This window comes from Mauremys mutica, chromosome 14, assembly GCF_020497125.1.
Source record: "Mauremys mutica isolate MM-2020 ecotype Southern chromosome 14, ASM2049712v1, whole genome shotgun sequence".
In the NCBI taxonomy this organism is placed as follows: Eukaryota; Metazoa; Chordata; order Testudines; family Geoemydidae; genus Mauremys; species Mauremys mutica.
Window position 1 is genome coordinate 18557813 of NC_059085.1, and position 15447 is coordinate 18573259.

Sequence of the window (15447 nt, forward strand, 5' to 3'; positions counted from 1 at the left end):
TGAATTTGGTAGGGAACAATCACAATTGTCTAGTTATACTGAATAGTGTGTTTATAGTTATATTGTTTGCAACAAGAGTCCTTCGGTAATATCCAGATATAGTCCTGAATATTAGGTATAAGTTGTAATATAACAAAACATAAGGAAAACCAATATAATTCTGAAAAAAATAAATTGATGGTATTTTTAAAATACTGTACTAATCTAATCCATCATTTCATTCACATTAGTTTAATTAATACCTTCCATGGAGAAGAAAAGTCTTTTTCCACTTTTTCCGACGAAGTGGGTGTTCACCCACGAAAGCTCATGCTCCAATACATCTGTTATTCTATAAGGTGCCACAGGACTCTTTGCTGCTTTTACAGATCCAGACTAACACAGCTACCCCTCTGATACTTTCCCACTTTATGTTTCTTTTAAAATCTAAATGATTTTAACTAGAGCTTTGAACATGTCTAATATTGCCATATAAATGTCTGTCACTGGCTTACATCTTTTCAAAAACTTGTAGCTTGACTGATTTGAAGCATGTTTAGGCCATGCATATTGTGTTTTGTTTTGTTTGTTTGTTTTTTATGTGTTGTTTTTCTTCATATTGGCTTTTTATAGTGCATAATATATTAAAATAAATAACTACTATAAAAATATACCTTTGGATTAGCAATAGCTGTTAGGTCCTGATCCAAAGGCCATTGAAGTCGTATGTTCATGCTAGTAAACTGAGGCAACATGGAATTATTAAGGTAGTTGTGTAATTCAGACCTATTTGGAGCAAAATCATTTCCATATTATTTTATCGTGGGTTTTTGGTTACCGAAGCCAGATATATTTTCAAATTTTAATAGATGGTATTTCTAGCAACATTCAAGATTTTTTCATTTCACATCTTAATTTATAAATGTGTTCACTTGAACACACCATAAATATATATTGATACCTTTTCAAATGATTAATAATTATAACTTTAGTCTCCTTAGTATCATAATGCTGCCTTTAAGATGTTCTGTAATCCTACATTCTACCCAGAAAAACATTCTGATATGTTATAGATTCTGTCTTTAAACTTTTAGTGCAAAAATTTACAACTGGATACCTACCAGAATGTAGACTAAATTAGACCAGACGTTGAAAGAATCATTCTCAAACAATTTTAGGAAATTAGAAAGTAAATTTGAAAATGTCAAGTTATCACAACATTTCTACTTGCTTTCTTGAACATTTGTGTGAGTAACATATGGTACATATGAATGTTTGTGGGAAATGAAAGTAGGCACTACCAGCTCCATCTACTGCTACCTTTCTTGTTCGTTGTGTGTGATGCTGGCCAGTAAAGGCGAGGCTCAAGTAACAAAACAGAGGGTCTGTCATATTAAAATGATCCCCAAGACCCTGGCCCAAGCCTGACATAGAGGCAACTAGGAGGTTCCAAGCATAGCACTCTCAGCAAGAATTGCACATGTATGCTTATGTCACAGTAGGATTTGTTCCACAATGACTGTAAATGGTAACATTTGGCTAAATTGAACACCACCAAATTTCAATAAATCCACATTGTGGGTAGATGAAATATTGCTGGAAAGTGCTTAACACCACCACAAGGAATGCTCTGTGCCTCCAAAGCACTGGGCCAGAGCCCTCACGTTAGTGCAGTTCAATGAGATGGTCAAATGTTCAATTTTCAGTAATTACACACTTAGCAGCTAGCCCAACTAAAAGCCGGAGCACTGTCACTGAGGCAGTTGAATAAACCAGGCAGATGTGTGGCCTCACCTTTTGAAACTGGGCTCTCCCATGCTCACTCTGCCCACAATGACTGTGTGCGAAATGGAACAATCCAAACTCAATTCAAAATCTCAACTCAGCTCATGGTATAACAATCTAAATTTGAAGCTCCCAAACTGCGATGTGTGGTCCATGGAGTCCCTACTGGTTCTCCATGGACAACCCAATCTCCTCACATGGAGCTGGCCGTCTCTGTGTCAAGTTTCCATATTTCATTAAACACCAACTAAACCTATGTATAAATAATATTCCAATTATTTCTTTTCCATATAAGCAAGTTGTTATAGTTTCTGAAGGGATGTTATGTAACCATGTGTACCTCTGAGACACGGTTAAAATGTGGTCAACATTTTAATGAAGTTTGAAAACCCTTAGTCTAGTTTTATTAGCTGTGATGTCTTAAGTAAAGCCAGAGTCATGTGTCTTAGAAAATATTTAAAATTTAACCTTTAACATAACTCTTCCAAATACCACAAGCTGCTTACACCATCTTGCTGAGAGAATCAGGTGCCTGGTGTCTTGAGCATGTCCTATATGACTAAAGTGACAAAATATACAGAAATAATAACCAATAACAAAGGCTGAATGCATTCACTGAACACAATTCACATGCAGTCTGTAGGTGATTTTATTTTATTTCATTTGCATATAATATTCAGCAAATAATTAACAAAACTGTAACAAAATCAGTCTGACCATGGATAAATAATGATGAGAAAAAGGAAAACCTCATTGGAAAAATGATTAATTATGAACAGTTCACCCAGCTTTACTTTGGACAAAGCATATAGAGTACTTAAAAGTTAAGAAACATTCACTCAAAATTGCCAATAATGGGTATATCAAAATATTCGGAGGAAATATTTTCCCCCACCTTATGTAAATAGAGGCATGAAGTGTGAAGTCTAGAGGTATTGACTTCAGGATGACAGATAAAGAGCTAAAAGTGTTCAGCTTGGCTAAGCAATGATAAAGTGGAGGTATGATAACCATCTACAAGTATATGAAAAGTGTTAACACCAAAGAGGGAGAGGAATTATTTACTGCCTTATGCAAGGATATAGCTAGAAGTAATAGGAAGATATTAAGAAAGGTAAAATTTTGCTGATTTATCAGCAGAAATCTCCTGACAGTGATATATATCAGATTGTGGGAAAGTGGTTGAAGTCCCATCTCTTGGGATATTGTAAACCAGACTGGACAAACCACTAGATAATTTACCCTCCAGAACAATCCTGCACTGGCAGGCAAGGAATGGGATCGATGAGCAAGTAGGCTTTTCTGCCTTTTTATTTTCTGAGAGTCTGGGGTTGGTCCTCTTTCAGTGGGTGCAGAAAAAAATGATTTAAAATGTTTGTTATTGGGTAGAAATCGCTATGTTATCAAAGATTTGGCATATCAATGAAGGAAATCCTGTTCCATCCACAGATGAATGCCAGAGACCAGAATTTCCTACTGAATGCTGTTATAGCCTTGGAACAAATGACTGATGTCCAACGCTAATCATTTGCCTTCTGTCAGTTCGATTGCACATTCCTCTTTTAATGTGATCTAACCCCTGCAGCAGCTGAGATAGTGTATATCGTTTCTATAGCACAGACTTCCATTCATCACTGAAGAAAGAAGCCCCATCTTACTTCCTTTCTTCCTAGCTTTACAGACCACTATTGCAGATACTTCTGTCAGACTAAAAGGGCTGAAGTTTAAAGTTTTCTTTTTTGTGGAAACAATGAGGAGCACCTTTAGAGACTAACATATTTATTTGGGCCAAAGCTTTTGTGGGCTAAAACCAACTTCATCAGATGCACAAGTGGGGGGGGGGATCAGTAATAACGAGCCAATTGGTAAGGCAACTCCCATCTTTTCATACGCTGTGTATTTATACCTCCCTACTGTATGTTTCACTCCATGCATCTGATGAAGTGGGTTTTAGCCCACGAAAGCTTATGCCCAGATAAATTTGTTAGTATCTAAGGTGCCACAAGGACAGTGCTATCACTCTGAAACCTTCTTTGTGGAGTAGTTCCTGGGTTTAAATCAAGAACACACATCTAAGTTGGCTGTATTTTCCTGTTCATTGCTTTGGCAACATAAACATATGAGGGCCAAATCTTCAGGGAGCCTCTGTGTTGTACAATTTGCACATTTAGGAACAAACGCTTAGCTGGCATAAACTCATGTAGTTCCATTGACTCCAGCAGCATAATGCTGATTTACTCCTGTAAGCAGAGTCAGGATGAGCTCTACCCTGACATCTGATGGTAAATTGTGTGGAGTGTGGAAAGAATTTCAGTTATTTGCATTGGCAATCCCACCCCACTTAGCATAACACACAGCAGTATGGGATGGTTATTTTCACAGCTGTGGGATCCCCAATTTCTTTGTTATTGGGGCAGGAGAAATAAAATGTCACCCTGATTAAATAAATGAGGAACTACAAAACTGTCTTATGATAAAGGGTTTCATTATCAACTAAATAGCACTTGCTAGACAAGGGACATGGGTTCCAAAACCCAGTGATTGGAGAGAGGCTGGGGACAGGTATCTGCACTTGATGGTGCAGGCTCCTTGTGTGAGCCAGAAGCACCAGTTCCACCTATGCCTCTCTCCACTGTGGAATGTCAGAGTTAATTTTTGATTCCCTTAAGAATCTAGATACAGGTTACTGAGCTGAACTCACTTTGGACCAGTAGTGCACTGGCACTGGGCTCCCCTACTGTGAGTTGAAATCACTAAGAGCTGAATTCACTAAAGAGCTGGAATTGCTGAGCTGAGAGCACTGAGTACTGTGCTAACTAGTGGGGGAGCCTGAAGCTATACTGTGGAGCAGAGCAGCTGGCAGAGTGGAGCCGAGCAGTTTCCGAGGACGGCTGGAGCGGATCACAGGACAGCTGGTGGAGCAGAGCAGCTGGCAGAGCGGAGCAGCTGTGGGACGGGTGGAGCGGCCCACGGAGCAAGTGAAGCTGAGCAGTTTGCGGGGACGGCTGGTGGAAGCAGAACCGCACGAAGAGGCAGGGCAGTTGGCCCTGAACCACATAAGGTGCCCCTTTCTACCCAGGCTGGGAGGGGGACCTCTGCAGGTAGACTCTCGAACTCTGGGGCTGCACTGACCCGGGACAGAGACTTTTGGATTGTGGGACTTTTGGGACTGTGAGCGATTTGGGGGTTGCTGGACTCAAGAGACCAGAGCGAAGGACATGGCCCAATTTCCTTAGGTGGGTCTTTGCTCACGGTTTGATCTATGAACTCTAGCTGAGATATTTTCCCAATTTAATGTTTGTGGTTTATCTCATGTAATTAAACCTTTTCTGCTACACCAAGACTCTGTGCTTGCGAGAGGGGAAGTATTGCCTCCTCGAGGCGCTCAGGGGTGTGTGTAAGATTTTCCCAGGTCACTGGGTGGGGGCTCGAGCTGGTTTTGCATTACGGGATAATCTGGAAAAAATGCAAAACTACCCGATGTGTGTTAATGTGGATTGTATAGAGACAAACAAGTGTGCGTGTATAAAACAGAAGCCCACTAAAAAAAATTGGCTTTCTGTATAAAAGATTCTCAGTTCATCCTGTGTTGAATGCCATCTTTGGATAGTCAGTCATTGCAGCATCTGCATAAGTAAAGACAATACATTTATTTTTGGAAACTATATGGGCAAATCCCATTTACCGCCAATGTCGAAGGGCCCAGTTCATCTCTTTATGAAGTCAATAGGAGCATCTGTTGACTGTAGTGGGAGCTGAATAGGGTCCCAATAAAAGCCCAAAACCCTACATATTTTTTCATGAATACAACATTTTCTCTGTGTGTTCTGTATTTTAGTATAGCGACTTATGTCTTTCGATTGTAAAATCATTAGGGCAGGGAATTTTTTGTCTTTGGCACAGGGTAACTGTTGTAAAGAACCACTCCTACTTTTGGTGCTGTATTAATAACAGGGGTTCAGGCCGATCAGTCCATTAACAAACAGGAAGGATAGGCTAAATATGGAAGGAAGGCAAAACATGTTCTTACATCTCTTTGACTTATAAGGTAAAAAATATAATTTTTGACATTAACTCTAGTGACCAGAAGATCTTCATGTTCCCAGATGTGGATCAACAAAAACAAAGAAGTTTACATTTTCTCCCCTCTCGAGAGTGAATCTTCTGAATGAAAGGACCAATCTAGGACACTACAAAAATTAACTTTAGCCACTGTGTTTTTACATTCTCTCTTCTCGGACTTAACTATCTGAAAAGAAATTATTAGAGAAACGTTATAAAACTGAAATGCCTGATCGCTGTGTAGCAGACTCCGATCAAGGGTTATGCCTTGTACTGCAATTTTTAATTTGACAAGCTCTATTAAATCTAAAACTGGATGTCGTATATAATGTTCATATGGTGGTGATTGTTATTAGCATTATCTTTCCAGGAGAGATTTGAATGTCTTTAATTGAAAGATATAAAAGTTAAATACTGGTTTGCTTGGTTAAGACAGTTTGTATGATGTGGTCTTTCCCTTATCTTATAAAGACTGTGAATTTCTGCCAGTGTATTTAGGACAGAGTTAAGTGAGTAGTGAGAAGAATTATTCATGAACTATTTGGTGAATTAAAACAGAATCACACTTGGACCTTGTTGATGCCCATGTAACTTGCTGTTCATGATCATTCACGAGTGTAGTTTTGCTCGTAAGAATGTTTATGGAAGGCAAATTTTACACCCACAGTCAAAACTAGTCCAATTACTTAGTGATTGTTTCATGACTAGACAATTAATTAGGGTGAAAGCAGCTGCAGAAATGTATAACATTAGGAAACAGAAACTGTGTCAGGTGCCCTGTCACTCAGCTCAGACATGAAATACACAAAGGGATATGTGTAGCTGGAAACAGTTCACAAGCAATCCCGAGACAGAAAGCCATTCACACAATATATTCTCCAGGCAACTTTACACAGGGAAAACATTCATAAATATTCATCATTAGTCATAGACAATTTGTGAATAGGAAAGATGGCGCAAATGTGCTGAATAAAGTGTATATTATGAGCAACGTGCCCAGATGTGGGGAGTGATTGTGATGGCATCCGTCATGTACTGTACTAGATATGGACTGGCTACAGAGCTTGCTTGTACACATCAGCTCTTTAATGCTCTGCCAGGTATGGCTGAGATTCACTCAGATGGGGCATTTTATATACAATGCCAGCTAGTGGCCAAACAGTATAATACAGTTTATCATTTCATTAGAGCCTCCATCTTGGCTAACACTGGGGGCCTTTGAACTAAAAGCATGTGTTTCTCTACGGCTTAAGCTACAGAGTCAGTTTCTGTGGTTGGGGGGGCTGCAACAGACATGCATCTTCTGTGGACTGGGTGCAGCAAAGGGGCACATAACACGAAATGACCAATAGGTTACATGAACTGCTACCTAAAATCCAATACTCTGAATGACTTAGGTTGTCTTAGCTTAGATTGATACTATATTTCATTATTACCAGACAAAGGATACATACCAAGTTCTCTTGGCCACATGCTTTCCTGAGCTGCACAGATCAAAGGCAGAAAACGGAGGTGAACAGTACCACTTGTCTAGTACTACTTGCCATCAGTCCCTTATTACAAGGAATGTCCCTTATTTTTCATCTCTGTACAAGATCATCAGGAGTTGCTTGCAAAAAGCAGTAAGAAATACCCCTGGCAAATGTAGGCAAGTTCAGATTATTTAGTATTAATGATAATAATATCAGGAGGTGGGATGGGGTGCTAAGAAAACAGTCCCTTAATTCTGAAATACAATGCTGGCAACCTTAAGCATACCCCCACCCAGCATGAGAACATAGACGGTCTTCCATGCAAGTGCCACACTGGCAGTGCTACACAGTTCTGGAGGATGTAAGGGACAGATGCTCTTTGTACCATCACCCCCAACAAAGCTGCAGGGGGCATAATATGTGTGTAAATATGTGTAACTAATGTGTGTAAAATCATCCCCTAAGAGGTGGTTCAGGAGCAGACACAAGTAGCCAAATCATGACAATATGGTTCCTTCAGGAGATGTGTGGGGCCAGGAGAGGTGAGGGCCAGGAAACGATGTGAGGGCTTCTTGTACCTGTTTTCTCATTGTAGCGGTGACATGCCCCAACAATTTTTTGGTCTTTTCCAATTTATAGCCAGAATTACCTTGCAATTGGTTTTATGCTTGTTTCTATAACTTTTTCTATTTGCTGTCTGATGCAGAAAACATAAACAACAATAATCCTGTGAAGTGTGACCTCACTTTAGTCCATGGCACCAACTTCTAGTGAAAATGGAGAGATCGCCATCATCACAGGGGCTTCCTCATTTGATGACATAGTTGCGATCAGTGTTCCCTGGGTTACAGGCAACTTTAATACGTTGTTGCGTTGCACAAAACAATTACATCTTTCTCTGTATTGTATATGTTGCCCTGTATATCTTAGAGTTCTGAAGGGGATTTGCATTAGTTTTATTAGCAGTAATACAGAGGTGTATATTCTGCTTCTTATAATCCCTTGTAAGGGAAAGGCATTAAACCAATGCTTCAGATGAAAGATACTGTAAGGAGTAGAAGTATTCTTACAGCATATCCCAAGCTAACATTGTTGTGTGGAGGTGGTTACATACACAGAAACTATCTCAGAGAAAGAAAGGATTGACATAATGCTGTGAACCTGGATATTCAGTGTTAACACTCAGATGTCAGTGGTCCACACTATACCTCTTGTTTAGGCAGCATACACACCTTTACCCTCTCCCAACACACCCCGCAGGAGCACATCAGCTGGGTTTCAGTGGATTCAGGCTGTTTGGAGTCAGAAGCATTAGAACAGGGTCTATATATTAGATACTTCCCCCGCCCCAATCCACAAATCCCTCACAGAAAGCTGGAACAAGTAAGCTCAGCCTGTGGCTAACTCACGTTCCTTCATTCTATGTGCTGAAATCCCCTTTAGCGGAGATGCAGGGGCAACCATAATTGGCTGGGTCAGCAAGAAATAGTGGAACCAGGTGGCATATAAAGGCATCTAGGCAGATGTTCTTATTCTCCAGCTGACTCCCCAGGATCAAACACTACAGTAATTGGCACATTATAAGAGAAGAGAGTGGTGGATTATGGCAGAGGACCCCTTACCTTTGCTCATAGGTGGGAGGGACAAGCTCACCTTTCCAACTCAGAAAAATTCATAGAAAATTCTTCAAGTGAAGCATAGTTTCATCTCATCTATGCGGATTATTTACCCATTACAGGGATTTTACTATTAACAGCTGTAATACCCACCTTATAGTAATAGTATAGGCACAGTGGGGTGAGTCCCTCACATCAATTTACAATTGAAATAACTCCATTGACTTCAGTGTTGCTAGTCTAATGTAACTGAGAATAGCATTTAGCCCTTCCAGTCAGACTATATCTGTACAGCAGTGGTTCTCAACCAGGGGTCCGGGGCCCCCTGGGGGCTGCAAACAGGTTTCAGGGGGTCCACCAAGCAGGGCCAGCATTACAGTCACTGGGGCCCAGGGCAGAAAGCTGAAGCCCTACTGCACGGGGCTGAAGTCCAGGGCCCTGAGCCCTGCCACCCGGGGCTGACAACGAAGCCTGAGCAATGTAGCTTCACGGGGGCCCTATGGCATGGGGCCCCAGGCAACTGCCCTGCTTGTCCTGCCTGCCCCTAACACTGGCCTTGGCTTTTATGTGCAAAAAAACAGCTTTTGTGGCACTGATGAAACGTAGAGTTTTTATAGCCTGTTGGGGGTGGCTCAGAAAGGAAAAGGTTGAGAACCCCTGGTGTACAGTACATAATATATAACATTAAGGTTTGCATGTAATCATGCATATGTCTCGGTGATACCTACACACGTCCATAGATCTGTGTATTCCTAAAGGATTTGTGTAATGAAGGGATTCATAGTTTAGAGAAAGTGCACTTAAGTAAACAAGCTACCTACTGTTCTTGCTCATCATGGCTCTTATCTTAATAACTAATGAGGGTGCCATAGGCTGACAATGAAATATTTTGAAAATAGTTTTAATGTATAGCTGGCAGAGGACCTGTTGGGCATTGATAAATTACACAAACAGAGATGATGAGAAACCTGTAAAATATTAATGCCCTGGTTCCATACACACTAATGGAGAATATACCTGTGTCTTACATTACATAAGTGTACGGTTGTCTCCTGCTGTAAAGCTGAAAGGGACACTTCTTTTCTGCCGTGCGGTGTTCATATTTTGCAAGTAGAGCTGATAGTGCACAAAGCCCTTGTTCAGCAAATGCGGCAAAAGGCATGAAACAACGTCTAAACATTCATCTGTAGTTGCTATAGCTGAATGTAGGCTAATGCTTTCCCCTCTTTCCCCTGACAGTATGCGCCACTGCAGACCAGGGGCCAAATTGTAGCTCGTTCTTGTACTGGTCCACAAGGTGTGGGTGAGGCTATAAGGAAACTTCCTTACCACCAATATTCCCTGTGCAGAGCATGGCTGTAAGTGCTCTTGAATACTGGGATTGCTCCTTGCTAGCACCCATTAGAGTGTAAAAGTGTCTGAGAAGAATGGGCCGGAGGAGGTGGGGCTACAGACACAGAGGGAAAGAATGCTGCATTTTGAGGGAACACAGGGTCATAACACACTTCCAGGGTGCTGGCACCCAAACGAGAGTGGGAAGTAGATGGGGGCCCTGCCTTGCTTCCTTTCTTTGGCCTATTGAGCAGGTCAGCACTGGCCAACAGCCCCATAGGTCACCCTCCTGTGCACCAGGTCATTTAGGGAGGGACTGGACTTGCCGGAGATCCCCATGGAACATAATGACTTTGCAACTGTTCTGTTTTCAGGACAGTAGCTAAATGCCACAGTTTTGCCCAAGAGGACTCTTTTCCCTGTAGGGTTTGACTTAATTGTCTTGTTCATTGTTGTCATGTGCTATTAAACACCTACTATATTCCACTATCATGTGCCTGTTTTTAAGAGATGACCAAAATAGTCCTTTTATAGGTATTACCAACTTCAGCTTATGTGAAATGTTTAGTTAGTTAATATTTATATGATACATTTATATCTTTAGATGGAAGGTGCAAGAGACATGCAATCACTATTTTATGTTAATAAGATGCACTGATTCACTGCTTCAATAATTTCCTTCCTCAACTGAAGAGCTAGGAACTTGCATTTTAAAAGTGTTTACATTTTGAAAAATACAGAAAAAAATTGTGCTAAGTTCTTGATTCCATGGTTGCATCTATTTCCATCTATTTCCCCCAAATTGTGAACTGTTTTGGCTGCTAATTGTCCTCCTGTACGCAGGGTTGTTGTAGATGTGTTGGTCCAAGGATATTAGAGAGCTAAGGTAGGTGAGATAATATCTTTTATTGGACCAACTTGTGTTGGTGAGAGAGAAGCTTTCGAGCTTATCCAAATGCATAAGCTCGAAAGCTGGTCTCTCTCACCAAAACAAGTTGGTCTAATAAAAGATATTATCTCACGCACCTTGTCTCTGTTTGTTATTCTGGGAAAATATCATAGAACCATTACATTTTTTTGCTGTTTTAGAAGGAGCTGAACTCCCTCAGTTTGTAGGTGTTTTGATCCAAATTTTTGGTTCTCTGTTATTTTAAAAACTGGAATCGGCTATGAAGGGCTATCTGAATTCTAATGAAGTTCAAGAATGTTCAGATTCAGGGTTTCAGTCACATCTATCTACTTCAACTAAAGTTAAATTCCAGAACAGGTTTTTGAGATGCTTAAAATAAATTTGGGGGATTACATTTTGCTTGCTGCATTAAATATAGTACAATCATACATGTTAACAATAGAAGTTAAATTCTCACCTAACTGGTAAAGGAGATAGTGTCTGGTAGGTTTTAATAGGAATAAGAATACAGAAGAATGATTAATTTATATACATGAATCCAGGCAGAACAGTTTAATTACACATAGGAAGTGAAGCACATATACAAAAACCAGCAATATGATTAAGTCATTAAATAGTTTAATTTCTTTAATAATTGTAGCATTTCACAACTATAAACTTTCTATAGAGGCCACAAGTATTGCTGCAGTTTCCTTTTTAAGAAAGAAGAAGAAAGTGTAGTAGCTAAACGGTGTATATGTATACGTGTGTGTGTGAGAGAGATTTAAATTAATACTACAGACAACCTGAGAAACAGCTGCTTGTTGACTAATGGCTTACTGTGCACCTCAGCAATCCTGTCATCACCTGAAAATCATTCATCAAAAAACATCTGTTCTGAGTGAAAAGATAAAAGGTGTCAATCTTCAGTGTATTATTTGTAACTTGTAGAAGTGAACATTTTTTAAAGAGTCTAGCAGTTGTTGGTTACCTCAGGATCTATGATAATTTTATTAGGAGTGCAATATTACTTATGAATGTAAAAATATCAGTAATTGGCAGGCCAAAAGTGTATGATTTTGATTTTAAAATGTATTTTTCCACATATTACATTCTGCCCAAGTTTAAATTTAAACAGTGTCACAGTGAAATAGATTTATTTTATTTTATTTTTAAATTGAAAAATAGAATGCATGAAAATATTTTCAGTTCTTGGGATTCATAGAACAAGATCTGTCCATTTCCAATTATTTGGATTGCAGAACCTAAATTTCATTTTCATAAGAATTGTTCAGGTCAGTAATCCATAGTGTGAACTTATATACTGTACAAGAGTATGAACTACATTATCACATATAATGTGTTATTTCACTTGGGAGCATCATTATCTTTGCAGGCAAATTTTTATTTAATTTAATTGAAAATTGTATCAAGATTTTTAATACATAGTGCACCAAGCCTGCAGCTAGATTTACATGATGGACTATCAAGTCTTCTTTAGAGATGTATTGCTCCATTGGGTCAATAATCCATGAACAAAGAAGGATTTATACAATAATCCATAGTCGCTCTTTAGGAGCTGTTATACTCTATCAGGATAAAAAGTCCGTAGAGTATACACAAACAAAACTTGAAAAACAAGCATTCTTAATATACTAGACCTTTAAACATTAGATATTAGATATTTAGATATTTTAGTGTTCTCAATGTGCAGGTTTACCTGTAAGAAGGCCTTATCTACCAGTGTACTTGCTATGAAATGAAAATTAAGGACAGAAACTTAATGAGGCACAAAGCTGGAAATTCTCTTTTCCAGAATTAGATGCTTTGTATTCCAAACGTAATGTAATTTAAAGTATTTTAGTGAATAAAATGGTCAGCAAAATATAATATATTGATATGAAATCATTATTTTTACTGGTCCTGATTCAAGAAGGTACGAAAGGATCTGCCCAAGTGCTGTCAGTAAAGGGATGCTTTACTGAATTGGGAACAGTTTGCATGAAAACCATATTTCTTCAGGAATACAAAGGATGCTGAATATATAATATAAAATGTTGTGTGTGTGTTTGTGTGATGAAGGAAATCTCCTTTCCCAAGTTACTAATCAATCCTTATTATTAAGTTTGAAAATGTCACCTTTTAGGTCGAAAGTCTCTGGGCAGCATAATTCCAGAATGAGGGCCCGGAAGTACAAAATGGTGCAATCAATGATCTCCAAGGGATACGGACCCCCAGTGGAGTCAGCACTTGCATGCGAGGTCAGATCAGCTCTGATATACACTTATTCAGCATCTGTTTTGGAAAACCATCTCAGGCAGGGTCTGTCTGAAATGTAAAGCTGCTCAACAGTATTGCTGCCACCTTTTCCTGAGGTTGAATACACCATCCTTTGCAGCTGTCCCCACAGGCACAGAGTGAAAATTATAGCCCTGGATCCGATGGAGGTGAAACTGGCACAAACAATATAGGCGGGTTGCTTACTTTATTTATTGTACTCACCTTTCCAAAATGAAAATGAATTTGTCAGTTTCACACTTTTTAAATAGTCTATTTCTAGACAATTTCATTTTCAGGCTCTCATGCACTAGGACAACACTGTAATGTCTGGGTTGCAGACACCACATGGGAAAGTTTATTTATTTTAAGAAACTATTTTCTTACAATTAGAAATGTTTTCTTTTTGAGTTGTCTTAAATTTTGCAAAATCTTGCATTATCAAAATTTGAGTTTGACCTCACAGTTTCCATGGTAATTTATAACATCTACAGATACATCCATTCAAAGTGATATTTGACATCACAGTAACTGTTACCATATGATCTATTACATACTTCATAAATTATTTTTTTAAATAAATGAATTATCATGTTTTTAACACTAGGGGGCAGCAAAGTAATAAGTATCTATATTCTGTACTTTCCTTTGGAGTGTTGACACATGACCTGGCAGTTGGATAATTTTTGATATTGTCCTGACACATAAACACCTAGAATCAGGTTTTCAAAGGCTATTTGCACACTAAAAGAGGAATTAACAAAATGAACTTACATGCCAAAAGTCATTTTGAATATTCTACGAAGACTGTAGTCTTATTATAAGATTGTTTTTAAAAATTAACAAAAAAACCCACTAGCATTAACAGTGTGTGTGAAATTTAACCAACAATGCACACATTTAAAATCAGTCAGTCTAAATGGTTTTGGGGAAAGTGTATGCAGTAAGTAATAAAATTTAAAATAAGGCCAGGCTTCAGACCAGGCTATATCATCCACAAGAAGCAATTTTTTAAATTAAATGTTTGTATGTTCTTAAGGTTGCATGGCACTTAAAAACAGTGATGTTAATATGAATAACAACTGTGTTGATAATATATTGTTGTGTTTGTTATTGTGGCATTTTACTTTTAAGTCATTACTCTACCTTCAGCATAAAAAGTGAACAAATTATCAGAGTTTATTCCATTGACTTTCTCACACCTTGAGAAATAGCCCATTTGTTATCACAGTTTGATATATTTCCTATTTACTGAGCTTCTTTGGCAAGCTGGCATTTTAATTTAATTATACTTTTTTGTTAATGGTCTTTATTTTTCAGTGTCTGTGGTAAAATGCCTTTAGGGTTCGATTTGTTTTATTATTATTATTTCCCGTTTTTCTAGTGCCAAGCTGTAGTGCAAATTTATAAACTGACAAAATTCAGTGTAAAATTCAGAGAGGTGAAATTAAGGAATCTGTAAAGAAATCCTGCTTAAATGATTAAGCACTTCCTCACTTTCAGAATGTGACTCCTGAATATATTTAGTTTCATATTCTGCTAATTAGGAACAAAGAGGATGTACTGGATAATGCAAATAGGTGTTTGAGAACATTCAGGCAGTTATGCTAAAATTCTTGTAATAGAATCATAGAAACATAGGACTAGAAGGGACCTCAAGAGGTCATCTAATAGTCCATCCTCCTGCACTGAGGCAGGAACTAATCATGGGGCCTAATCCTGCACCATTGAGCTTAAGGAGTTTTGCTATTTACTTCCCTATGGCAGAGCAGGTCCTTAATCACTTAAATTAAAATAGAATTGAGTGTCAAATGAAATAGTCCTTAACTTTGGTCCTTGATTTAGCATGATATTTAATCCTGCGTATTTCATTTGTAATTTCCAGTTGCATATGCCTTCAGATCTCATCTAGACCCTTGCTTCCAGGAAGCAGATATATGTCCTTCAGATGGTTTTAGCATCATTCTATTTGCACTCTGTGCTTCTTAATAATATCCAGGAATTGCTGGATCTTCTTTCCTGGAACATTAACAGA

The 15447-nt window shown here is 38.7% G+C and overlaps 1 long non-coding RNA gene across 1 annotated transcript in view; it reads left to right on the forward strand.

Moving 5' to 3' along the window:
* Positions 1-13399, forward strand: part of LOC123349464 — a 148935-nt gene extending 135536 nt beyond the window's left edge. Inside the window, exon 4 of the long non-coding RNA XR_006573559.1 lies at positions 13282-13399. This is a non-coding gene — a long non-coding RNA (uncharacterized LOC123349464). The remainder of the gene's footprint in view (positions 1-13281) is intronic.
* The last annotated feature ends 2048 nt before the right edge of the window (positions 13400-15447 follow it).